Raw genomic sequence first — 27,092 nt, 5'->3', positions numbered from 1 at the left:
TCTTTTTTTCTTTTCTGCTAGATAAAACCATCCTTTAACATCAGACATGAAAAAAAGGGGTTAAAGTTCCTGGGTGGTCCTGCCCCTTTTGACAATCTACGACACAGTTCAGGAGCATTAAATGGATTTCGTCTTATCTTTACCGCTTTTAAAGCCTCTCTGAAGGGATAAAACATGATATTTTACAGCGCCTCTCGTCATGTGATAAAAGAACTGCGGCTTCCCGGACAAAAAGGGAAAAATCTACTTGAAATAAAACCGCACAGACACATGGAAATCCTTTCCTCTGGTGGCTATTTTGAAGATTAAAGGCAGGTATGAAGTAACCAAACAGTGATGTTAAGGAAAGGAAGAGTAAAAATCCCATCCGTCATGTCTGTTTGAGATTTATTTGTTCCACTGAGTTCCCCTTGTACCCCTGCATTCCCTGGCTCTCCCCTCTCCAGCCTCCTCTTTCCTGAGGGGCCTTCGATCAACTTTGACCCGCACAAAGAGCTTGTTAAATGCCTGTGTAATCCCCGCGCCTGTGTTTGCGAGTGTGTTTTTATTCTGGTGGGGGTTTTTTTTCGCCCAACGCCACGACGTCTTGTCTCATCAGATCAACCCGACTGATCATAAAAACCTTCTTCCTGAAGCCTCGAAGGCAGGATCGATACTCTCTGCAAATATCAGCAGCAGCCTGTGCGTGTGTTTCTTTTTTTGAATGTTTGAAATACAAGCCCCCCCACCCTGGAGGGCTTTACAGCGAGAAAATTATGAAAATCCATCCCAAGCATCTCGCCGTGCCAACTGTGGCGGCCCCCTTTGTTGAATGAAGACAGATGATCCGGAGTGGTCTGACGGTGAGTCACTGACATCCACAGACTTGCCTCTCAGCCCCGGTGTTCACCTCGGCGTGGAATGCGAAGGAATGCTCTTCGGTTCTCGTGGCGAACAACAACGCCAGGATAGGAACCAACTCGCCCCCCTCGCATTTGCACATAAGAGGGCCGAAAAGGGGGGAGGGAGGAGAGAGAACGATGGTGTGCAGCTGAGCAGATATAGAAAAATTCTTTGGGGTGAGAGTCACGGTTTGAATGAGGACAGTGTTTATAGTCGAAGCAGAAATATGTGGTGGAACAGTTAAAATAAGCTTGTTTGTACAGGCAGTGCAAACAGAGGTGCATGCATTAGGCACATAACGTGGAGATATGGGTTCCAATCCGAGATGTCGATTCTGCCGATCTTAGGGGGTGAAGATGATGATGGCGGAGGTTGGTGGCGTTGATTGCAGTTGTAAAGCTCTTTTAATTTTAGCGATTAGCATTACAAGTGCTTGTTAACACGTCCATATGGTGGCTTTCGACACAAAATAAGCAGTTAACACGGCTCCCGATCATTTAAAAATTGCTGACAGTCTCTAAAATTGACGACAGTCTCAAAAAACAAAGATTCAAACTTTCAGAGTTTCATACGTAACAAACCTACAGAACCATTGCTGTCAGCTTGCAGTGTGGAACTCTCTGTATCATTATTTTTCTTCAGAATCAATCATGTACCGTTTGAACATGGAGAACATGGTTTAGCACAGAGTAGTTTTAAAGTGTTCGAGCAGAGTTGAAGGTGAGCTGGTGTGCTTGAGCTACAGCAAATGTGCAAGAAAGAGTACTGACTTCATAAATGCACACAATCTAGAGGGGAAAAAACAGTGTGGAGTTAAATCGAAGATATATTAAGAGAGAAAGGGATTATTTTCAAATGAAAAAGATTCATACACAAAAATGAGTTTTTAGCGTTAATTACAATTGTAATGCTAATATTTTAGCAGTTATCTTACAAGTGCGCATGTGCATAGCTTTCTCTGAAGGAAATCTATTGTTTTTATTCTTAAATGTGTTTTTTTAAATGGTAAATCATACACCGTAAGTGAAACAAGCAGTTGACACAATAGCAGAGCATTTTCACCTTCAAACTGCAACAGTCTCAAAATCACAGATTCAAACTTCCTGGGTTTCGTACGTCACAAACCTAAAGAACCAATCCCGTGTCATTATTCTTCTTCAGAATCTGGTTCCAACATGTAAGGCTGAATTAATCGTCTAAATGTGCAACTTTGATCCACAGAGATGAGAAATTAAAGATTTATCAGGTATCTTATCAGTTCCAACTATTGCTTAGCGACATCATGGATTAGTAACAGTGAGTATCAGTATCAAAATTATATCCTTAAAGTATGCATGTGTCAACTTTTAAACACCTGTTTCAACCGATGGCAGTAAAACAAAATCTGAACATTATGCAAATTTTATGTTTTCCAAAATTCTTTGATTTCAAGAAAATTATGATGAATAAAATCATCAAAATTGCACCAATGGTCCTTAAAATAATTATGAGTGGCGTGAAGTTGTGTTGGGGAAAACTGACCAAAATTAAGCTTAAAATTGTGACATTTCATCAAAATCCCTTTATTCTACATGTCTGATATTTTTTTAAAAATCACCAAAAATAAACTATTCGAATCACATTCTGTATAAATACAGAAGATCAGTGCTGCTCACCACAACTGAGAAACCATCAGCCGTGTTCAACAGTGACAAAAATTCTGACTTTTCAGATGAACTGCAGGCAGTATGTCTACAGAGCGGAAAGGAAACAAATTAGAGAGATGGAGACCAAAACAAAACATTTTTTGTCAATAAAATGAAAACAACGTGGCTCTGAAACAGTGTACAGAAGAGCAAGTTGTTGGAAATACATTCAGCACGGTGAAGCATCTTTTCATCACACCACAGTGAGTAAAAATGTGTCAGCAGCAAAATAGGAAACACCCAAAAATGATAACAAATAGAAAGAATTTCTCTGCAGAAATACTGTCAACTCACTTCACTGCTTTTTTTTCCTCTTCCTCATCAAAACAGACTGTAAAAAGTGAATCATCGAGGCAGTCTCCTCTTCCACAAAGTGTTCTGCGGCTGTCATACTCTCTGTGAACTTCAGCGAAGCCAAAGATTGCTTGTGTGTTGATGTTTTTCCTTTTTTCTTTTTTTTACATTTTTGTTTCTGGATTTTTAAAATACACAAAATGCCAAAATTTGTAACTGTGAATAACCACAAAATTTCAATTTTCTCAAGAAAATGAATTCAGATTCGATATAATTAGAGACAGTTGTCAGAATGTGAAGTAATTTCTGAGATATGCCATTCCAGAAATTATATCTAGTATCGCAAAAATTCCAAAAAAAAAAATGTTGAATGAAGTTTTTTAGTGTCATTTTATTTCAAAGCATTGCTTATGTGTCAGAATACTTTATTTAACATAATTTATCCTCTTTCGAAGTAACTAAAGCAGAAACTAAAGAAAGTAAATGCATGTTGATTCCATTTTTTTCCTTTTTATGAATTATGACATTAGAACTTTGTCCTACAGTTTTCTGAATTTCTAGTCATGGTTGTTCTGTTTCCATTGAGATGCAGGACTTCATATTGCAGTTAAAAACGAGTCCACAGTGAATAAAAATGTGTCAGGAGCAAAATAGGAAGCACTCCGAAATGATAACAAATAGAAATAATTTCTCTGCAGAAATACTGTCGACTCACTTGTCTGCTTTTTTTTTCTGTCTTCCTCATCAAAGCAGACAGTAAAAAGTGAATCATCGAGACAGTCTCCACTTTCACGAAGTGTTTTGCGGCTGTCATCGTCTCTCTGTGAACTTCAGCAAAGCCAAAGATTGTCTGTGTGTTGATGGGAGTGGGTGGTCCATTTTGACAAGATTCTCATGGTTCCCATAGGATTTAATGGCCTGACAGACAGAAACTGACAACCTCCAGTTAGTTTACAACGAGATGTGTGTGCTTTGCGTTTAGCCTCAGGCCACATACCAAGGTGTGTGTGTGTGTCTGTGGGGGTTTCTGCCAGACTAATGTTATCTAAACTACCCCAACAAACATTTTATTTTCAAAGGGTGGCTCTTAGATAAGATCTCCTCGGTGAATACATTAGCACCCATTGGTACCCATTTCCATCCTCATAGTCCTTGTCTGACGAAGGAATGTGGGGTCAGCTGTCTCCGGAGCTTCCCCCGGCCGAGCCTCCGGGGGATAATAACTCACCGCTCCGATGCTGCGCCGTGCACACTTTTATTTTGACACATACCTGTTTTGCAGGAGCACAATGGGACAAAATATGCACACATGCGAGGAGATGAAGCCTTCATGAACTGCGACCGAGCGCCCCGAGTCAGAGGTCAAGCTACGGATTTGGGCTCCCTCCCCTTTCCTCGCCACGCTTCAGAGGGAAAATGCCGAACATATCATGACCTGACAGCCCCATTCACCGCCTCGGGGGTAAATACACAAGGTGCACAAGAGGATGACCCCACCTCGATAGCTTCTCCAGAAGATCGTAACAATCCTCGCCATCGTCCTCGGCCCCCTTTGTTCCATCGTTTTTCCTCCTCGTCGTGTTTGTCCTTTCCCCCCGACCTCCCTCTTTCCCTGTGACTGTGGAGGAATCCCGGCCCCATCCACCTAAAGTGTCACTGAAGAATGTTCCATCATTTAAACGGGGGGGCGGGGGGGGGGAGAGAACGCTCCGCTAATATATAACCAATTACACTGTTCACATTTCCTGTGTCTCCTTTGAGCTCTCTGCAGGCTCAAAGTGCCAATCAGGCCTGGAATGCCAGAACATGGCTCTTATTTGCCAGGGGTCAGCGCACCAGTAACCTCACATTCTAAAGGACCATTGTTCCCATGGCCAGAAAACTCGGAGAGGCACACATACACATCCAGGGTGAAAGACGCACACACAAACGCCGGCCCCTGGAGGCCCCACATCAAGGGCCCGCTCTGTTTAAACAGCATCCGCCTGCACAGCCACCCGCCATGAAAGGGATTAAACAAGGTGTGTGCGTGCATATATGTTTATACACTGACCCAAAAAAAAGCCAGTTATCGCATCTCCAAAAAAGATGCAAAGTAATCCAACAAGAAGTCAGATTTAAAAAAAAAAAAGAAGAAGAAGATGCCACCTTCTCTAGCTAGCGTGTTTTTTGGAGTGTGTGTGCTTCGTGCGTGGGAGACAAAGAGCGACTCTGGCTGATTGCGAGTACTCAAACTGTCCTTGCACAAAGCGTGGCGACAGAGCGAGGACGCTTCATAATGCGCGCCGCCTTTCACTGCTTCGACGTTCTGTCACATTTCCTCGCAGGATCAGAAAACAGAGACAAAACATGACTCGGCATTGATCAATACAAGTCATCAGAGTGAGCGTTTTAAATTTTAAAGACTAAACGTCGCTCTTATTCCACCAGACCTTTCCACATACAAGCACTATTATTCACACTCAGACATTAAAGAGGCCTTATGATGCACATTTACAGGTTTATGATTTCACTTTTGGAGACTAATACAATATGTTTACATGCTTTAATGTCCTAAAACACATTCTTTTTTTTATACTGTACATTCCTGCAGCACCTCTGTCTGAAATGCTCCTGTCTCTTTAAATTAGCCCACTCTGCTCTGATTGGTCAGCTGTCTTGATCAAAGCAAGTGCATGGATATAACTCCACCAGAAGCAGCTCTAGTGAGGAAACAATGTTGAACTACAAAGCTGCAGCTCCTACTTTATTAGTGGGAGTGTCCAACCGAGCTGCCAGACAGGAGTTATGTAAATGTGTTACATGATGTCGATAAGTAACGGAAGAAAAACTCGGACTTCAAATAAAGCTTTTCAGGAGAATTCCTCCCTTTTGTGTGGACTTTGTGAGTTTGCAGACCCTTTTTAATGCATAAAAAAGCAGCTACAAAACACATTAAAGGCAAGGAAAATCCCAAAAAGCATAACATGGGCTTTTAATATTGTAAAATAACATTTTCCACATTTCAGTCTTTTTACAAGCTTTTGGAATCTGAATCCAGATATTTGCAGCCATTCATTCAGAAGTGCAGAAGTGAGGTCCAACACTGGCAAAACGAAAAACAAAATAAGAAAAAGATATATATATATGTATATATATATATATATATATATATATATATATATATATATATATATATATATATACACACATATATATATAGTGTTTTTTCCATATACATACAAGTATCTATACGCTTTGGTGGTCTGTCAAAATACATATTTTTTATCATTATAATACCAGATTTTGTTCTTTATTTAAAAAGATAATTCTAGATTTTTCAAATGCACAAGATACCAAAATCTGTAACTGTAGATGAGCACAAAACTTTAAGATTTTAAAGAAAAAATAAAAATTCAGAAAGCTGAAAATATTTTTTAATTAGATATAATTAGTAGCAAATGTCAGAATATGAAGTAATTTCTAAGACGTCATTCCAAAAATTAGATCTAGCATTTCAAAAATTACAAAAACAATAAGGTTGATAAAAAAATTTTAGTATCATTTTATTTCTAAGCATTGCTTATATATCAAAATACCATTTTTTTGGAAAAATTAAATTTACCCTCTTTCAAGTAAATTCTGGTAAGTTCTGGAGTTTTTTGAGCTGCTTTAACTGAGTGGAGACTAGAAGCTTCTCTGTGCACAGCTGGCTTGTTCGAATCTATTGTAGCCTGCAGGTGATGCATTTAAGGAACCTCTGTAAATTTCGGGTTCTATCAATAAGCAGATGTTGAGCAAGTTCATTTTCCATTGAGATAAATATCGTGATTTTAATCACAATCAGAACAATAAAGTAGTATTATGGTGCTTTGCATGTGTTACTAGATAAGCAAGGTGTTTATTTGATTAGATTAGACTCAACTTTAACGTCTTTACACATGTACAAGTACAGGTATGCAGTTTGGCATCTAAGCAGAAAAGCAATAAGCAGCAACTGCAAGATTTATAAAATATACAGAGAAATACACTACCTTTCAAAAGTTTAGGGTCACTTAGAAATGTACTTATTTATGAATGAAAAGCTTTTTTTTTTTTCAATGAAGCGAACATTATATTAATCAGAAATCCAGTGTAGACATTGTTAATGTAGCAAATGACTATTCTAGCAGGAAATGGCTAATTTTTAATGGAATATCTCCATAGGGGTACAGAGGAACATTTCCAGCAACCATCACTCCTGTGGTCTAATGCTACATTGTGTTAGCTAATGGTGTTGAAAGGCTCATTGATGATTAGAAAACCTTTGTGCTGTTATGTTAGCACATGGATAAAAGTGTGAGTTTTCATGTAAAACATAAAATTGTCTTGGTGACCCCAAACTTTTAAACAGTAGTGTATATATTTATATAGAATTACTATTATAAGCACGAAACACGAATGGTTTGTTATAAATGTAACCGAACATAGCTGAACATACTATGCTGTTGACATAGTATGGTGATATACATGAAAGGATATAGACATAATATACTGATTATTGGGATGCTCTAAATATACTGTACATGTGCTGTACGGATAGAAGGATTTATATGACTGATATAGACATAATAATAATAATATTTCTCTGTTTTCAGAGCTTTTTATGACAAATGGCCTTGAAACATGAATGAACACGAATGAATTTTCATGCTTTGTTATATAAACTGTTGTCACTTTCAGCACAGTCTTCATCACAATGATTCTGCAGAAATGCTTGATATGTTTCAGCCTCCTCCTTTTTTTTTGCCTTAATACAAGCGTTGCATGCACACACATGCACACACACGCACAACAAACACACAAACACACGGTTTCGCACAGGTATGCAGTCACGTTAAGAGAAACCTGACCTACCTGACGGATCGAAACTACTCCTACGCTGCTCTGTTAACCCCTCGGTGTTCGGCGTGGGAAACAATGCTCCGGCATTACCCGCTAATTCCTGCTCAAATAGCCGAGACGGACGGACGGACGGACGGATAATGGACGGACGTGCAGATAAACGTTGACACGGCCTCGACAGGAAGAAGGAGCACACAGAGATAGAGGTTCAATATTAGGAAGAAAAGGTGAGGTGGAAGGAGGAAAAAGAAAAAAAAATAAAGCAGTGAGAAGGTTGTCAATACACTGCTTCTCATTTGTTCCCTCTCCTTCCCTTCCCCTGCTCGCCTATAAGAGATATCTGAGGCCAAAGGGCAGACAGCCTTTTCAGAGGAACATGATTGCAGCCTTGTTGTGAAAGGCCTTTCATTTAGAAATATGTGACTTTCTGTGAGAGGAGAAAGCTGAAGCATTCCCTCTCCCATAGCCGCTTTTCTCCACAACACAAAAAAACGCGGCAGAGAGAGACCTTGCGCTCGTGAAAGAAGGCCTTTCAAGACACTTGTGTTCTCAAGGTCCTGCCTTGAAAGGAAGGCGAGCACATTAGCAGACATGAAAACCAGCATCCGGTTGAAACTGGAGTTACATTTCTGAACATACTGTAACTCCCCCGCTCCCGTGATTTGGTTATTAAACGTATGCAGATGGGTTTTACGGGCTTCCAGAAGCTGTTTTCCTGCCGTGTCATGCTTTGGCGTCCGTCGGCTGCCCTGTTGTTTTGGCCTCTGGTACTGGAGGTTATGTAGCTGAGGTCAATACCATCTGCGTGTGACCGGTGTACCGCGGGGTGATGTCACAAGGCTTGTGAAAGTCCCGCTTTGATGTCAGCAATTAGACAGTCGAACTTTTCGCCAGCCTCAAAATCCTCGGCCCGCTGTTCCTGGCATGCCGGGTCGCTAGGCAACGGTGGGGACAACATTTGATGTCTCGATCCTTATCAGGGAGAAGGTGCCACACGCTTACGTCACTTAAAATCGCCTTGCAACATAATATTATCCATCGATGTGGAGGCCAGAACGGGCCGAGGGATGATAGGTTTAACTGTCCTGTGACTCAGATGCACTGTAAAAAAAAAAGTTTTGTGATTTTTTTTATTGTTTTTTTCTATATGTTTGAAATATGTGAATTAACATGTCATGTAACTGTGATTAACAATAAAGTTTTTTATTTATTTACCTAAATTCCAGTTAACACTGTAAATATTCCTAAAATTAGACCTAATTAGCGAGAATTAACTGGATTCCTTAACTTTACATGGTACGTTTGCTCATTGAGGGAGATATTTTGTAGAATTACTGAAATTTTTATGACATAAATGTTGAATTTTTCATCCGTGTCATCATCTATAAGAATTGGTAGTTTGACAAAATACAGTTTTTATGACATATTTCCTCTCCCTGTCCACTTCATTATTACCTATAATATCAATATATATATACTTTATCAAAATCTGTAATTTTTTCAGATTTTTTTCCATTTTTTGCAATACAAAAAATATTAGTAAGATTACAAAATAAACTGAATATTTACATGTTTAATGTAAAATAACACCAAGAGCCCTTAACTGTGAATAAAACATGATTTTTTAACTTTTCGTTTTTTATTTATTATTAAAACACAAATTTCTACATAATTTGAGAAACTATTCTTTTTAAATTTTTCTTTTTTAATTAAAATTTGCTTATGTACATATCTAAACTGTGTAGAATTTTAGAAAATATATTTCTAATGTTTAGAAATATAGAATTTTAGAAAATATATTTCTAATGTTTAGAAATATAGAATTATAGAAAATATATTTCTTAAATTTATGTCAGCTTTTGACTTAAATCTAGTTTTGTGCTATGAAATGAACAATAATATAAACCCTATACATGTTTAAAGTTTTTTTTCCAATATTTTAAGATTAAATATTTAAACTTGCAACAATGAAAAACCAAAAAATTATCTTTTCTTAAGGAAAAAAAGTTTTAAATTTTAGATAAAATGACTGAAACAAAAATATACATCCATATTATTGACAAATAACAGACAAATAAATCAACTTGAACATATCTCATTTAACAAAAGAGAACTATATCTTGCATAATTACAAAAAATAATGTGTTTTTCAGTTTACAAACCTATCAATATAAAGATTTTATCATTTATCATATATGTCACTTATAATACATGTAAATATTCTTAATTTAATATAAAAAGCCAACAAATACACTAATTCTAAAGCAAAATGAAGGCTAGAAAATGTATTTTAGTGATGGAAAATTACAGTATTTTTAGGAGGCAGTTATGGAATATTTTTACAGTGTAACTCAGAGTTATAAATGCAATTATAGTCTCATATTTCTGAGCTTTCATGTTTCGTAGAGAATCATCATGTTCAGTGAATCCAGACAAACTGTGGGATTTTCTTTTCAACACTGTCCTGCTTTTTTTTTCTTTTTCTTTCTTGTTCAGCAGGATTTTAAAGCTCCATGCGTGGGCCCGTCTGCTCGGTGCATGACCTGAATGTTGCGTGATCTAGGCCACGCTGATAAGACGAGGAGGAGGCTGGGCGGGGAGCAGCGCTGCAGCTTTATCACCTGCGTGGCCTTTGAGTTGGTTTCACTGGTCTCAGATCAAAGCCGCCGCCCGCTCTGTGGACCACGACGGTGGACTTGAGCCGACGTTTGCACTTCTGACTTCAGATCTGGTTGTGTAACGATGACAGCGAGGAAAAAGCGAGCGTGTTTGCTGCGTGTGTGATCACTTCTTTCACCTCCTGGATGTTTCTGGAGCAGGTGTCTGATTTCCATATTAGGGATTTCCCTCATTTACAGTTTCCTTTCCGCTGACGCCTCCAACCGCCGCCGTGTTGTTTGTTGCTTAGAAATAAAATCCCGTTTCTATTCTCTGTGGATTTTCCCCGTTGAAACCGAATTTAAGATGTTTCCCAGGAAGTCGTTGATGGATTCGCAGGTTTAGCTTTCTGTACCTGTGAGGCATCGGTTTCAGTAACACAGCTGAAGTTATAGGGGAGGGAATCGGTCTGCTGAGGGGATAATGACAGTTTTCACTGGTTGGACAGCAGCGATAATCCATCTCTAGCCCTTTGGTGACATTGCGTGCTTTTATCTGACAGCAGTGTCAACACGCTCCGCAGTCTCTCAGAAACACTCACATGTGTGTGATTTATGCTTGTACAGTACATTTAGTGAGACACAGCAGCTTGCTCACGTGTTAGAAAAACCCACAAACAGGTAGTAGAGTGGAATCTTAGAGCAATCCATGAGCAGGAGGAAGAAAAATCAGCACGTTTTTTGGATATATTAGAATTTCTATCAAAAATAACTTGAAATGGTAGAAAGAATTATCATAAATACCTGTAAAAACTTTGCTTTTTTAACTTTTGTTGTGTAAATGTATACTATTTTTTTGGATTTGTTAAGTTATTCAACAAACACTGTAACATTAAAGCTTCAAAGGTGTATTCTGTCTGAATACTACTTTCTGTCCAAGCACTTGTAGTTTCAAAGGTGTATTCCACCTAAAATATTGCTCTCTGGTGGGCTCAAGATTTATTCCTTCCAAAGTACTGCTTCCTGACCAAGTATTTCTAGTCTTAAAGTAGTACTTTCTAACTTGCAAGTTATGGTTTTAAAGGTTTAGTCCACCCCCAAAAAATAACTACAGAAATTAGTTTCTCTAGTTCTCGATGTAAAAGGCATTTCCATCCAAAGTACTACTTTCTGTTTGAGTATTTGTACTTTTAAAGGTTGACTTCACTTCACATAATATGCCAATTTATGTCCAAGTCTTGGTAGTTTTGAAGGTTTACTCCAGCCAGAATGCTACTTTTTGTCAAAGTACTTGTACTTTGAAAGACTATCTCCATTCAAAATAACATTTTTTCCTAGTTTTTGTAGTTTTAAAGGTTTATTCTAACAAAAAAATCTATCTTCTGCCTAAGTATTGAAGTTTTAAAGGTTTATTTTCCACGCAAATTACTACTTTCTGTACAAACTGTTTCAAAGGTGTGTTTCACACAAATATTACTTTCTAACTTGCAAGCAATGGCTTCAAATGTTTAGTCCGCCAACACAAACTACTTTCTGTGCAGATATTTGTAGTTTAAAAGGTTTATTTCTATCCAGAATACTACTTTTTTACCGAGTATTTGTAGTTTTAAAGACTTATTCCACTCAAAATACTACTTTCTGTCCAAATGTTTGTAGTTTTAAAGGTTTGGTCTACCCACAAAGTACTTACTAACTAGCAAGTTATGGCTTCATAAGTGTATCTCAGCCAATGCACTACTCTTTGTCAAAGTATTTGTACTTTTAAAAGCTCATTCCACTCAAAATGCTACTTTCGGTCCAAGTATTTGTAGTTTCAACAGTTTGTTCCAGTATTTTCTAACCAGCAGGTTATGGTTTCAAAGGTTTCAACCCAAAACCAGGATGAAACAAGTGACCGCTGTGATTTCTTGCACAAAGGACTTAATTAAAAACAATGCAGTCCTACAAATGAAATGTAGCACCCACTTCTGCAGACACATTACATTCAGACTGCTGTTTGTGAAGTTTACCCTTGACTATTTGTCATCATTTTGAACAAAACGTAGCCTAACATTAAATAAACTGGAGCTAGAAGTCTCCATTAGGTTGGGCCTGTTCAAAGTTGTGAAAAACAAAGGGGTGCTCACAGGTTATCTGGTCCTTTTGCCCCCAAAATAATGGAATAATCCTATGAGGCTGCTGACATGGAGCATTTCTCTTTATGAAAATGATACCAGAGCTTGTCCAACTAATGCTAATTTGGTTTGATGAGAGCGTACAGGCCAAACAGCCGACCCAAACATGGGATGAGTTTGCATCTAACACTCCTAAAGCTCAGCTTGTGCAAAGTTAATCAACTAATGTGTTACATAAAGCCTCAGAAGATTGTTGAATTGTGTTGCTGAACAGTAATGTATGTGAACTGTCACTCTGCTGCACAGCTCACAAACAACTCATCAGCTGTGGCACCATTTGTTGCAACATTTGGCTCTGAAGAATGAAAAACTTTGAGATTTTCTTGCCCATTATTAAAGTGCATCAGATAATAAACAGATACTGAAAGAAGAATTTTATCTATCTTCTAAGAAAATATACGCTTGAGTCGTATTTCTGCAGCAGCTACAGATCCGGTGGTAAAAAAAATGTGCTGGTTGTGGGACGTCGTCGTCCTGATGGATCATGGTGACACACTGCGGTGACTCACAACATGTGTCTCTGTTTTTGTTCCTTAAGGATGAAGGAGAAAGAACCACAAAAGGCCTACTGACCTTTTTTTCTTTCTTTTTTTGAAAACACCAGCTGTCAAGTGGACGAGCTGCTGCATTTGAGAACACGTGCAGGTTTGTGCACGTGTGTGTGTGTGTGTGTGTGTGTGTGTGTGTGTGTGTGTGTGTGTGTGTGTGTGTGTGTGTGTGTGTGTGTGTGTGTGTGTGTGTGTGTGTGTGTTGCTGTCATCATCCCGACCACAGTAAATTAAACAGTAGCCGGCGGTCAGGTCACGGTAAATACATCATGACTCATGTACAGTTTGGCCGAACACGTCAGATCTGTTCGGCCAAATGTTGGTCTTTCAGCCGTTGGACGCTAAAGTTCTGGCATCCGAAGAGACGAAGCAGCAGAAAAATAAAAGCCTCTCAGTTAATAATAAACAGCACAAACTGCACATACAAGAGCTGGAGACGACTGTCGGCTATCGGCGAGGGAAATAACGGAGATGATTTAGATGAGAGGGTTTTTTTTCTTAAGAGGCAGAGACTGTACATTCACACCTCACTGATAAACTGCACACACAATCTGACTGCATAGAGGACTCATGAATTAATGGAGGAATGTTATTTCATAGAGTAAAATGTAATTAAACATGATAAAACCCTTAAACGAAATGACCATAAATACCTGTAACAACTTGAGAAAAATGATAATTGTGGACAATATTTACATTTTGTTGTGTTTTTAATGGAGGAATGTTATTTTATATCTAGTAAAATGTAATTAAACATGATAAAAACCCTTAAACGGTAGTGAAATTACCATAAATACCTGAAAAAATGTTAGAAAAATGGTGATGGTGAACAATATTTGCTTTTGTTGTGTAAAGTTATACTTTTTTGATGGATTATTGAAGTTATTACAGTCAAACATGGAATAAGAACAAATAAGTATTTGTAATTATTTTTGATGTGCATGTATTTTTTCGCTCATTTCACTTGTTACTATGTGCAATTTCATAAAGCAGGGGGAATCTGTAGAATAACAGTAAAATTATTTAATACTTTTTTCTTACAGTCTACAGCCATAACATTTATTTAGGATTTATTTTTAATTTATTTAATACCTGTAGAATGACACAAATATACTAAAATATTAGAATTTGTATTAAAAATAGAATAAAAGTCTATAACTTAACATGATAAAATTCCTTTTAGTAGTAAAATGACCATAAATACCTGTAAAAACTTTAGAAAAATGGTGACTGTGGACAATATTTACATTTTAATTTTTAAAATGTTACTACAGTCAAACTTAGAATTTTTTTAAATACAATTTTATGTTGTAAAAGTATAAGCATTTGTAAAAATGCAGCACCTGGAGGTCGAGACAAAAAAAACAAAAACAAAAAAATACATACAAAAATAAAACAATTTTTCAGTCCATAATGAACCATTTTTTCTTTGACATGTCTGTAAAATAAAAATGTTTTTTGCTAAATTAAATACAGCAAAAAAATACTAAGAATTTTACAGTCAAACATAAATTAAGAACTAATAACTACTGGTAAAAAATACCGTTTTTTATGTGAACATAATAAGGTTTGGCCTTTGTTAAAATTGCTGTTAACATGTATAATAGCACATTTTTTAGTGTCATTTCACTTATGTGTAATTTAAATGTAAAACTCTGCAACATAACAGTAAAACTATTTAATGCTATTTGTTTTACAGTGTACAACCATATAATTTAGTCATAATTTATTTATCACATGTAGAATAATGCAAATATACTATGGAAGCCTTAGAATTTCTGTTATAAATAGAAAATAAATCTAGAATTTTACATAAAAATGTCTGCTTAGAACCGAAATAGTAGTAAAATTACCATAAATGCCTGAAAAAAATCTTGAGAGACATAATAATTGTGGACATTTTGTTTGGTAAAATCAGTGGGCTTGTGGTTAGCACTTTCGCCTTGCAGCAAGAAGATCCCCGGTTTGAATCCCGGCCTGGACCTGGGATCTTTCTGCATGGAGTTTGCATGTTCTCCCTGTGCATGTGTGGGTTTTCTCCGGGTACTCCGGCTTCCTCCCACAGTCCAAAAATATGCTGAGGTTAATTGATTACTCTAAATTGCCTGTAGGTGTGAATGTGAGTGTGATTGTTTGTCTGTATATGTAGCCCTGTGACAGACTGGTGACCTGTCCAGGGTGTTTCCTGCCTTCACCCGAGTCAGCTGGAATAGACTCCAGCACCCCCTGCGACCCTAAAGAGGTGTATAGAGAATGGATGGATGTTTGGTAAAATGATACAATTTTGGGACTTTATGCAGTCATTTTGTCCGCATTTTACCCTTTTGTGCTCATTTTGTGTCTTTTTGAGGTTGTTTAGTCCATTTTATTGTATGTTACATCTTTCTGTGGTTATTTTATGTCTTGATATTGTAGCTTTCTATATCTTTGCACTCACTTTGCATAAATCTGAGGATGTTTGGTCATTTTGTGGTCATTTGGAGGCTTTATGTGGTCATTTTGTATTTATTTGTGGTTGTTTGGGTAATCTGTAGTCATTTATTGGGTTTTTTGTTTGTTTTGTGTCTGTGTGGTTGTTGTGGGACAATTTGTGGAGATTGTTCAGTCTTTGTGGTCATTTTCTACATATTTGTGGCTGCTTTGTGTTTCACTGTGGCTGTTTTGCTTATTTTTATTTAGGTGTTGTAACTTTTGTATGTGTCTTGATATAGTCAATGTGGTTGTTTTGGGACTCTTTGTGGTTGCCTTGTGTCGATTTCTGCTTGTTTTGTGTTCTTTTGTGGCTGCTTTGGCACTTATTGTGGCAATTTTACCCTCTTTGGGTTATTTCATGTCCCTTTGTGGTTGTTTTGGAACTTTATACAGTCATTTAGTCAGAATTTTCCCCATTTGTGGTCATTTTGTGTTTCTTTGTGGTTCTTTAGTCCATTTTTATTGGGTGTTGTATGTTTCTGTAGTTATTTTTGGTCTTGATATTGTTGCTTTCTGTAACTTTGTACTCATTGTGCATCACTCTGAGAATGTTTTGTGTCATTTTGTGTTTATTTGTGGATGTTTTGCTACTTTTTGTCGTAATCTGATGTTTTCATTGTTTGTTTTGTGTCTGTGTGGGTGCTTGCTTTTGTGTGTCTTTGTTTGGTCCATTTTTCTTGTCTATCTTTTGTTGTTATTTTATGCCCAAGTAGAGCCGCTTTGCACCACTCTGCAGGTGTTTTATGCCATTTTATGGTTGCAGTTTGTGCTGCTCTGTGATTGTTTTGTGTCTGTAGTTCTTTTGGCACTTTAGGTCGGCATTTTGCCCTCTCTTTGTGGTTGTTTTGGCTCTTTTTGTGGTATTTATTTCTCTATATTATGATCATTCGGCACCTCTTTGTAGTCAGTATGTCTCCTGCAAGAACATTTTGCAGCTGCAGCTCTGGACGTTCTGGTCTGTGGTCTGCGCTGTGGTTCCTACATCAGTACCGCCTCCTGCCACCAGAGGCAGCACTGATCTTACTGCTGCTGAGGCTAAATCTGTCCTGTGAAAGAAGAAGAGTTTGGCTTCCATCTTTGATTTGTCTAAAATTTTCCACAAGTAGAGGAAATATGTCAGTTTTGATGGAAAAAATGGTGGAATACTGTTCAAAAACTAAAAGAAAAAGACAATAACGAATATCTTTAAAATGATAACATTTAAGTGAATTTAATTATAACATAAAATAGCATCATTTTATTATGTAAAACAGTGTGCAGCCATATAATTTTTTATAATTTATTCACCACCTGTAGAATGACACAAACATACCAAGAAAATATCTGTAATTTAACATAATAAAATCCCTTTAGTACAGAAATGGTAGTAAAATTACGATAAAGATCTGTACAATCTTGAGTACCATAATAATTGTGAATATTTTGTTTTGTAAACAAGAGTGATTTCATTAGTTATTATATGTACTTCAACAAACTGTGTAAAGTGGGTGAAATAGGAGTGATGGTAAAGCAATAAATTAATGAATGTTTGATTTGGGGTGTGTTTATGATTTATGAAATAATTCAGAAGGAAATACATTAAGGTTTTAAAGATTTATTTCACCCCACGTATGACCGTTTTTCCAAGTACTTGTAGTTTTGAAGGCGTGTTCCACCCAAAATACAACTTTTGGTGTAAGTACTTGGAGTTTTAAGGGTTTGTTGTGCCCAAAATACTAGTTTCATTCAAATTATTTACAGTTTTAACAGTTTATTCCACCTAAATATGACCTTCTGTCCAAGTACTTGTAGTTTTGTAGGTGTATTCTAACAAAAATACAACTTTCTGTGCAAGTATTTAGCATTATAAGGTTTCATTGCAACCGAAATACTAGTTTTGTTCTAATTGTTTGCAGTTTTAAAAGTTTATTTCACCCAAAACATGACCTTCTGTCCAAGTACTTGTAATTTTAATGGGTTATTGCACTCAAAATACTAGTTTTGTTCCAATTATTTTAGTTTTAAAGGTTTACTTCACCCAAAATATGACCTTCTGTCCAAGTACATGCAGTTCTGAACTTGTATTCCACACAAAATGCAAATTTCTGTGCAAGTACTTGGAGTTTTAAAGTTTCATTCCATCCAAAATACGACAAACTAGTCAATCTGCAACATCATCACATCCCTTTAACACAGAAATGGTAGAAAAGTTACCATAGAATACCTGTAAAAACCGTGTAAAGTGCAGGAAACTGAGGCATTCATGTTGCATAATAAGGGGATTAAATTCTCTTTGCCAACTATAAGTACAATATGTTGCTTTCCAGCAGCACTTTTTCGTTAGCGTATAATTACTGTAAGTCGGATAGGTTTTGCCACATCAGGTACACCCACTGACTTAATTGAAGCCACCTACCGCTGCGCTGTGGTTGAAGCCGGTGATTTTTGTGATGGAGAATGTCTACATCTGTCTGCTTTTCCCTTCTGTATCTTTCCATCTATCCCTCCCTGCTCTCCTTCTCCTTCACCATGTGTGGCTTAAATTACAAAGCTTTCACTCAGAAGTGACTCACGTCGAGAGAATGCACTTCTTTTTCTCCCTCTCTTTCTCTTTTTTTTCTTCCTCAACTGTCTTATTGCCTTTCAATCACACTCACCCTCCATTTATCTCCATGTTTTCTTCCCGGTCCATACTCTTCCTGTGCTTTTTTCTTTTTCAGAGATGGTTTAAAACACCTTTTTTACATTTCATCCTCCAGAAGAGTTTTTGCTGCAAAAGAAAATGCAGCTCAGATCCAGAAGGACGACAAATGACAATGAAAATTGGGAGAAAATGGAGCCGAGGGTAGATGGATGGACACACACAAAAAAAGCGGTGCTGCAATTAGTCATCGATTTCAAAGACAGCATATAATAAAACATTTCCCCCTTAGGTAAACCTGGTGAATGCAATCACGAATTAGCCGCCCACGCTAACTCAGTGAATAAGGCTAAAAGAATGCATGACAGCCCACTCATCCAACACCACCGAGCCACTCTCTCCCCCTCTCACTCATTCTCTCTCTCCTCTCTCCGCCGACACATCTTATAATGGCTTTCACCTCCACCACTCAAACACAGGCGCAAAAAACACACACATTTGAAAGTAAAATTCAAACATTGTTTTAAAAAAAAGAAGAACAAGAAGGGGGGAGGGGGGGCTGAGAAGTGACTGTCAGTTTTTTAAGATTTTCATTTTGTTTTTTTCTCACAGGCATCGTGAAATAGCAGCACAATGACGAGGGCGTGTCAACCTGGTGAAAAGGACTGTCGGCTTTTTCAGAATCCCATGAAAAGCACGGTGTTTTTTTAATGGAGACGCGAGGATGCGGCGTGCAGGCAGCGGGCGGACGAACACAATCCAGTGTAAAGAAACACAGCAAAGGCCACTAATGCTGCGATGGAAATGATGAAAATAGAAGTTTCGCTGCACATTAGTGAGGGCAAACCACTATTAAACGGATGAAAAGCGACGAGGCCGAGCGGATGAATGGCGCAGAAACAAATGCAAGCGAGTAAATGCAGTGTTTTAACCGCAGAGGTCGGCGATCGAGACCCGTCGTGTCCGGCTGTCAAAGCAAAAAATCAGCGTTTTATCCACTTGAACACAAAAAGGTGGAGGAAAAAAAAGAGAGAAAAGCATGCTTCTTTTTTTTGAAACCACAGATTCTCACCTGAATCTGTCCTCGCTGTTACCAGAGCAACAAGCGAAATGTTTCAAGGGCTCTTGTGCTGCACCGGTTTGATTTCTTTATCAAACATGCATTTTTTCCCCCCTCTCTCTTTCTCTCTTTCTCTTTTTTCATTACACAAACACAGTCGCTCATGAAAGTCATTGTAGTCGACGCACAAGCTGACAATCAGCAAATAGCGGCTGTTTTTCGGGGGTGGCGGTTGGTGCTGATGGTGGTTGGCGGGGACGCAGAACAAAAGAGCAAGAAATTCAAAGGCAGAATTTCCCAAAACCACATGGGCGTTTTACAGTGTGTCAGAAACATCAAAACTCTGACAGAGGTTAACTGAATGAGGGCTTTTGTGTTATTTGGTGTGTGGGCACAGGAAAGACAAAATAAAAAAGACAAAAAAAAAAAAAGCAACATCCCCTCCTAAAAAATAAAATAAAGCCTCAAGAAACACGACGAAGAAGAGACCGTGTGATCTGTTCGGTGACCCGCAGTCCCAACTTTTACCCCGAAGGTTACGACTGAAGGGAAACATCCGCCACTGATCTGACTCACATCAGAGAACTGAAAACTGATTCTGTCATTCTTTACTTTCTATCTCACGCACACTTTCGGAAACACTGCAAAAACATCACACAGGAATTCAGTCAAATCATCTGATTCAATTCATGTAAATATTTGAGTTTTCCAGATTTTTCTGGTCTCTTTGAGGCAATTTGACTTAAAATAATTGTTGAATGAACAAGCAGAAACTCTCTAAGTTTACAGGAAATAACAGTAGTATTTAAGGAAGCATCAGAGAATGCATTGGTGGAGAGTTAAAGATTGTTTTTGTAGTTTAAGAAAGCAGACACATTGGAAATTTGTAGTACGCAAGTTATGGTTAAATCAAGTCCAAAAGTACTGAATTCAGTCCGTATAATGTGAAAAAAATCATGTTTTCTAACAAGGATTTACTGTTATTTTACAGATTTTGCAAGGTTTCACTAAATGAAACATAATATCGTGTAAAATCAAAGAAAAAAGTAATAATTTACATTTCAACCCTATAGCAACAGGCCAAAACTGTAAATAATGAACATGTTAAACAATCGGTATATTTACATTTTTGTTCCAGTTAATTCTTTTACATAGTATTAATCTTTATTTTCTAAATATAATCTATATTTTAGTAAAAATTACTTATATTAATTTACATGTTAAACCTAAAACAAGCCAAAATGCTCAATCAAAGTAAAAAAAAAAAAAATTGCAACATTTTATTTCAATATTAAAAATCATAGATAATATCTAATAAAAGTTACATAAAAAAGGATTCATATTTTTTACAAGTTTTTTTTACAGCTTGTTATCCTTCTATAAAAAGAAAATACAGATGTTATCTTGCAAAAAATCCCCAAAATAAAATAGTATTACTTTACATATTCACTGTCAAAAACAGGTCGAAACTGTAAATAATCTGTATTTTTACAGATGATAATTAGTCCTTTTACAATAAAGTTACACTGTTTTGCTTCATTTCAATTGCCTTAAAAAAATGTAGAAACAATCATTATTATGCATATTTGAAAGACAAATGAGTTATAATACAAAATGAAAATCGATAAATCATGTTTTTAAATAACAGAAAAAAGTATCTTTTACAGTCTGTCAAAAACAGGCCATAACTGTAAATACAATAAAAATCTGTATTTTTTACAGATAGTAATTCTACTGATTATAAAACTGACTGTTTTACTGTATTTAAACCAGGCATAAATGCAATTATTTTACTGATTTAAAAGACAAGTTATGTATATCAGAGGTTTAAAAAATGGTAAATCATCTTTAGAAATCACAGAAAAAGCTCTTAATTTGCATGTTGATTGTCAAAAAAACAAGTCAAAATGATAAGTATTGTCAGCACAAAACGTGCTATATGTTAGCACAAATAATAATTTGGTCTTTTACAATAAAATTACACTGTTAAACTGCATTTAAATCAGCTAAAAATTTCATTATTTTACACATATTGAACATTACAGTATTATTCCAGTTTAACATAATATTTTGGGTACCAAATATTTTTGACGTGAATATATTTTTTGCAGTGTTCCTGTACATTTATAATTGATCTCCGTGTAACCAGAAGCAGTTGAATGTCTTTGTACCGACTCAAACAGAAAAAAACCCCGTCTCTCTGTCTGTCGATTGAACTTCATATCTGAAGTTGATCGTCTTCTACGCTCTCACAACTCTAAAGATGAGTAATTAATGAAGCAAAAGGCAGTTAAGTCACATTTTTAGGGAAACTGAATGAATGATTTACAGTGTATGCGACTACGCTGCGATCGAAGGGAAACCACAGTGAGTCAGGAGCAAACCACAAACAGCAGCAAAGCCTTTCGCTGAGGGGAAACACGGTGACATCAGACGTGACCTTAAACATGCTGATGAGCTCTTCACACACACACACACACGCATGCACACATGCACGGCTGTATTATTATTATTGTACATGCAAATACACAGACTAGCGAGTGAGAAAACCCCACTTTAATTTACTGCATCTCAGCCTTCATCGAATGAGTGCAGCAGCAGCAGTCGCAGAACTACTGGAAACGTCTCGGCATACGAAACTGCCCACTCTTTGTTTGACTACAATATTACTTGAGAATATTTCCCCCTCTTTATTTTCTCTGTTTTTTTTGTTTTTTTGAGAGTTTTCAGTGCTGCAGAAACTCACTTTCTCTGCGACTCTCTCGGGGCTGTTTTCACGGAAGCTAATCAGCATCTCCTGCATTAGTCACCTCTTTTACCCTCTCCATCCCTCTTCCTCCGTCCCCGCCGTCTGCCTTCTGTTTGGCTGCCTAAGTGTCCTTTTGACTGTCATCTTGTCTGGGGCCTCAATACACTTCCACCTCCTCCGCTTTTTCTGCCTTAATGTGTATGAGTCAGGGTCTTAAGCACAGGTTTTTACGGTGGTAAGTGTTGAGGAGGGCTTTCGTGTGTGTGTGTGTGTGTGTGTGTGTGTGTGTGTGTGTGTGTGTGTGTGTGTGTGTGTGCCGCTAATGCCAGTAGGTACCATTATCTTCCCAGTACTTCATTAGAATTAAATGTCAGAGCTATTACCTGTGTCTGTGACTCACCTCTCAGCCAGGTGCTTTCTCTCTGCTCCCACATGCAACCTGCACGCCAGGAATCCACAGAATGCAGATACTCGCACACTCTCTCACACACACACAAACACACACACACAGACACAGCCCTGACACATGGAAGAAGAAGAATGGGAAGTACCCTATGGCCAAACTGCTCGCCCACAGATATACCTGACATACCGCGGATGAATCGGAGATATCATCACCTCTTAGCAAACAACAACAAGCGCTACCTCAAGTCCAGACTCATACCGCCGCCTCGGTCTTAACCCTTTCTGCTTTTACCTTATTCTAGTCTCACGTAGCCGTAAATTCTGCAGAATATAGATATATGAGATAAAGGTTCCCAAATGGCAAATTTGAGCCAAATTCGGAGAACATGCAACGTACTCCACATTAGGAAGAAGAAAAGCACTCAGACAGCGTAGTACTCTGCCAAGGCTGCTCAGTTTTTGTATCTTTCGGATGGCTGAAATCTTGAAAAAAATCGTGGCCGAAATCACAGCAACATAGAATGTGGCCATTTAATATAGATGTACCCACAAACAAAATGACCTCACGCTGAGCACAGGCGTGTGATATGTATGTGTATGTTATGTACAGATACCTAATTGCATGACCGAAATATGTAGCAAGTGGCGGGAGTTAACCCCCATAATTGAATCAATTGTTCCTTGTATTTTTCCAGATGAAGAAGTCCTGATAAGTCCTCAGCGGTGGATTTGTAGTAGGATTGCAATTATGTGATTGTCAGCAGGAAGTTGATGTAGGGTTTACTTGTCATAGTTACAGTGGTGCTGTGCTACTATCTCGCAATGATACAGAAATCTTTAACAAATCTGTGGATCCAGACTAGAAGCTGCATCACTGCCAAAATCTAATCACTTGGTCCTTGTGTCATTTCTGACCTTCACTATAGATTTTATCCAAATCCGTTGTTCTGTTTTTGATTAATGTTGCACACAGACGGACAGACAGATGGACAAACGTACGCCAATCATCGCATAACTCTGCTGTTCTTTGGCAGAGTAATAAACTGATGATCAGCCTGGCAGGTTGACATTTTTCCAATTATCTATATCGTTATTTTCATTTACCACTAATCAATAAATTAGACTCCGATGCAGCTGCTTCTGTCTATTATCCTTCTGTGATCTCAGGAATGTCTCAAACGAAACCACAAACCAGTAACTTAACTAGAGGAGAGTGTGGTAAGATGAGCCAGTTTTTACTTGAGGTGTTGTTACAGTGGAGGCATGACAGTAATGTCTAAAAATAAGACAAGTAAACATACTTCAGGATGTGGGGCATCCTTGGGAATAATTGGTTTGGATCTAAAATGGACTGTTTAAAAAAAAGTTTTCTTGTCTCAACTCGCCCCTAGCAAGGGGTAAATTAAGCCTTTGGAGAAAATATGTTGGGTTAAATTGTTCCATCAGTTATGTTAAAGTAACATTGAAAGTGTTATACCTGAGAGAATGCAAGATCTGTTCCCATTTGTTCCCCCAAGACCTGCTGGGCAGATCCTGTTTTCTTGAACCCAGCTCTGTTCTTAGTGGGTTATTTTTGTTTGTCTTTTTGTCCATGAATCGAAAGTCATTCTGTCGATCTTCATCTGCCACCTGTTGTATGGACTTCCCATTCTTTACTGCTACATCCATCCATCATCTATATCCTGCTTAATCCTCATTAGGGTCATGGGGCAGGAGACGCCCTGGACCGGTTGTCAGTCTGTCACAGGGCTACATATACAGACAAACAATCACACTCACATTCACACCTACAGACAATTTAAAGTAACCAATTAAACTCAGCATGTTCTTGGACTGTGGGAGAAAGCCGGAGAACCCAGAGAACATGCAAACTCCATGCAGAAAGATCCCAGGACGGCTGGGATGCAAACCGGAGATCTTCTAGCGGCAAGGTGAAAGTTCTAACCACCAAGCCGCTATGCAGCTCTGCTTCTCCTACAGCCCTCTCCAAGTCCTTAGGAGAAATTCAAGCCTGATCTGTCTTCCACTGGTCTCAAAATCAAAATGCCACATCATTTTGGTTATAGACTTACGAGGTTCATATGAAATATCCAGAGCCCTCAGGTCATCAGGGACGGGTTTACTGTGTGTTCCCAGAATCAGAACCAAGACTTGTGAAGCAGCATTCAGCTATTATGCTCCTCACCAGTGGAACAAACTTCCTGAACACCTGAGGTCTGCTCAAACTGTTGGTTCTTTTAAATCAGGCATGAAAACCAGATTGTTTACTACAACTTTCTTTGAGATGTTCAATTTGTTTTGTTTTTGTTTTTTTTTACTTTTAACACACTTTTATGTTTTATTTCTATCATTCTAATGTCTTAATTTCTACCTTTAAATCATTTTTCTAATTAATTTTAGAGTTATGTGATGCATTTCTTTGCCTTGTGTATGAATTGTGCTACACAAATAAACTTGCCTTAAACTAAAGCACAGATTTTCTTTTTTTTTTAAATGCTTCATTTGATTGCATCAAATGCATTTCTTCAGTATCACAGTGTAACTTCTGCATCATGTCGTCAACTGTTTTTAGCTCCAGTCATTGGTCAGCTGCTGCAGAGCCCGACTGAGTTCAGTGTAAAAGTTTCCAAAGTTCCAGAGAGAACTTCAGATTATCAGAAAACAAAAAGCTGGTTTGCACACTGAGCAGCAGCCTGAAAAGAAAACACACCATCGTGTTGTCTGTCCATTAGGAGGGAGAGCTTTCTAATATCTTTTGTCCTTGTAGCTGCTAAACTCCTTTGACTTGTTGTTGGACCATCAGTCCGACGACAAGTCAAAGTTTCAAATCTTGTTGGACACAAATGGGTTTTCTGATGCTCTTAGACAGTCTGACAAGCACTTTGTTTTATGCATACCAAGGCCCTGATCAGGTTAGTTAGAGCTGTTTTGGCCCACAGAACACCAACAGGTAAAGAAAGTTACGTAAGTTTGGAATAAGACGGTTTATACCACTCTGAATACATGCATTGATGATCTGCTAAAGTGCTGCAAGAAGTTCTGGGTCACCAGTTGAATCCTTCGCTGTGAATCCAGAGTAACGACAGTTTCCATCCTCTGGAAAGTACCAAACTGCAAACGTTGAAACCTGACAGCCATGTGTCACATCTAAATGTGACTGTGTGTCTGTGTGACACAATCAATCTACAGTTACTCACGTACATCGTTTTCCTTTCCTGACTTCATTCAAGTTGGTTCCTCTGAGCTGCAAGATAATGGCCAAAGATAAGAAAGATTTATTGATCAACACAGAGATATCAGGGAAACACATTTGTTTGCATCATAAATGCATTTCCAATTGACATATCTTTGCCATTTATGTAATTGCTTCACTGTCGCTCCTTTTCAGCCAACCATCCATCCATCCATCCATCCATCCATCATCCATACACCTCCTAATCCTCATTAGGTTCGTGTGGGGGCTGGAGTCTATTCGAATTACGAATTACGTCATTTTAGAAGCCACGCTCCCTCACACTGCCCTTCTCAAGCAGAACATTTCTGTGCCGTGCACCTCCAAATTCTTCTAAGTACGTGGACGGAAACATGTGAAAAATTGGTGGAAAAAAAGGAGCTCCTAGCAGCAGAAATTCGGGAATACGGGCATTTATACAATTCATTGCACAGAAATCACCGTGGTAACCAGGTTATGAACAATTCATGGCGTGAAATTAAAACTAACTGCTGAAATGCTACAATTTGGTAAAATACCACGGTGTAAACATTGGCAAACTTCTTCTGCTCTAGTTTAGTACTTGAGTAGACTAGGTAGATGTGTATTTGTGTATACACTACCTACTGTAGTTTGGGAGCAGACGCTACATGGAGTATAAAGTCATACATGGTCTCTCGAGCGGATTTCCAAGCATCTCATTTCCGCGTGACTCATCTGTGCGGAAAGTATAACCCAGCCATTACGGCAAAGGCAGGGTACACCCTGGGCAGGCTGCCAGTCTATCACAGGGCTAGAGACCAACAAGCACACTCGTATTCACACCTACAAACAATTTAGAGTTACCAATTAATGCATGTTTTTGGAATGTGGGAGGAACCAAGAGTACCCAGAGAAAACCCACGCATGCACAGGGAGAACATGCAAACTCCATGCGGAAAGATCACAGGCCAGGATGTGAACCGGGATCTTCTAGCTGCAAGGCGAAAGTGCTAACCACCAAGCCACTGTGGAGCCCTTCAGCCTACCAATTATGTGATATTATTATTATTATTATTATTATTGATGGGGCTGGACTTATCACCACGGTAACTCAGAAAATGGAGAAGCTTCAAACGTGCAGTGAAAGACTTGTAGTTTAACCCAAACCCTAACCAAGTGATTTTGGTGCCTATCTTTAATAGTTTAAATATAATATACAATATACACATGTGGACAAAATTGTTGGTACCCCTCAGTTAAAGAAGGAAAAACCCACAATTCTCACTGAAATCACTTGAAACTCACAAAAGTAACAATAAATAAAAATTTATTGAAAATTAAATAATCAAAATCAGCCATCACTTTTGAATTGTTGATTAACATAATTATTTAAAAAAACAAACTAATGAAATAGGGCTGGACAAAAATGATGGTACCCATAACTTAATATTTTGTTGCACAACCTTTTGAGGCAATCACTGCAATTAAACGATTTCTGTATTTGTCAATGAGCATTCTGCAGCTGTCAACAGGTATTTTGGCCCACTCCT

General features: G+C 37.9%; 1 long non-coding RNA gene across 2 annotated transcripts in view; it reads right to left on the bottom strand.

The window, feature by feature from the left end:
• Window positions 1-27,092, bottom strand: part of LOC110956175 (uncharacterized) — a 56,297-nt gene that overhangs the window by 12,451 nt on the left and 16,754 nt on the right. For both annotated transcript variants that reach the window (XR_007946667.1, XR_002596036.2), the window contains exon 3: window positions 25,551-25,593. This is a non-coding gene — a long non-coding RNA (uncharacterized LOC110956175). The remainder of the gene's footprint in view (window positions 1-25,550; window positions 25,594-27,092) is intronic.

Source organism: Acanthochromis polyacanthus, chromosome 14 (assembly GCF_021347895.1).
Source record: "Acanthochromis polyacanthus isolate Apoly-LR-REF ecotype Palm Island chromosome 14, KAUST_Apoly_ChrSc, whole genome shotgun sequence".
NCBI classification, from domain to species: Eukaryota; Metazoa; Chordata; class Actinopteri; family Pomacentridae; genus Acanthochromis; species Acanthochromis polyacanthus.
Note: the sequence above shows the minus strand (reverse complement) of the source record. Positions and strands in the feature narration are given on the sequence as shown.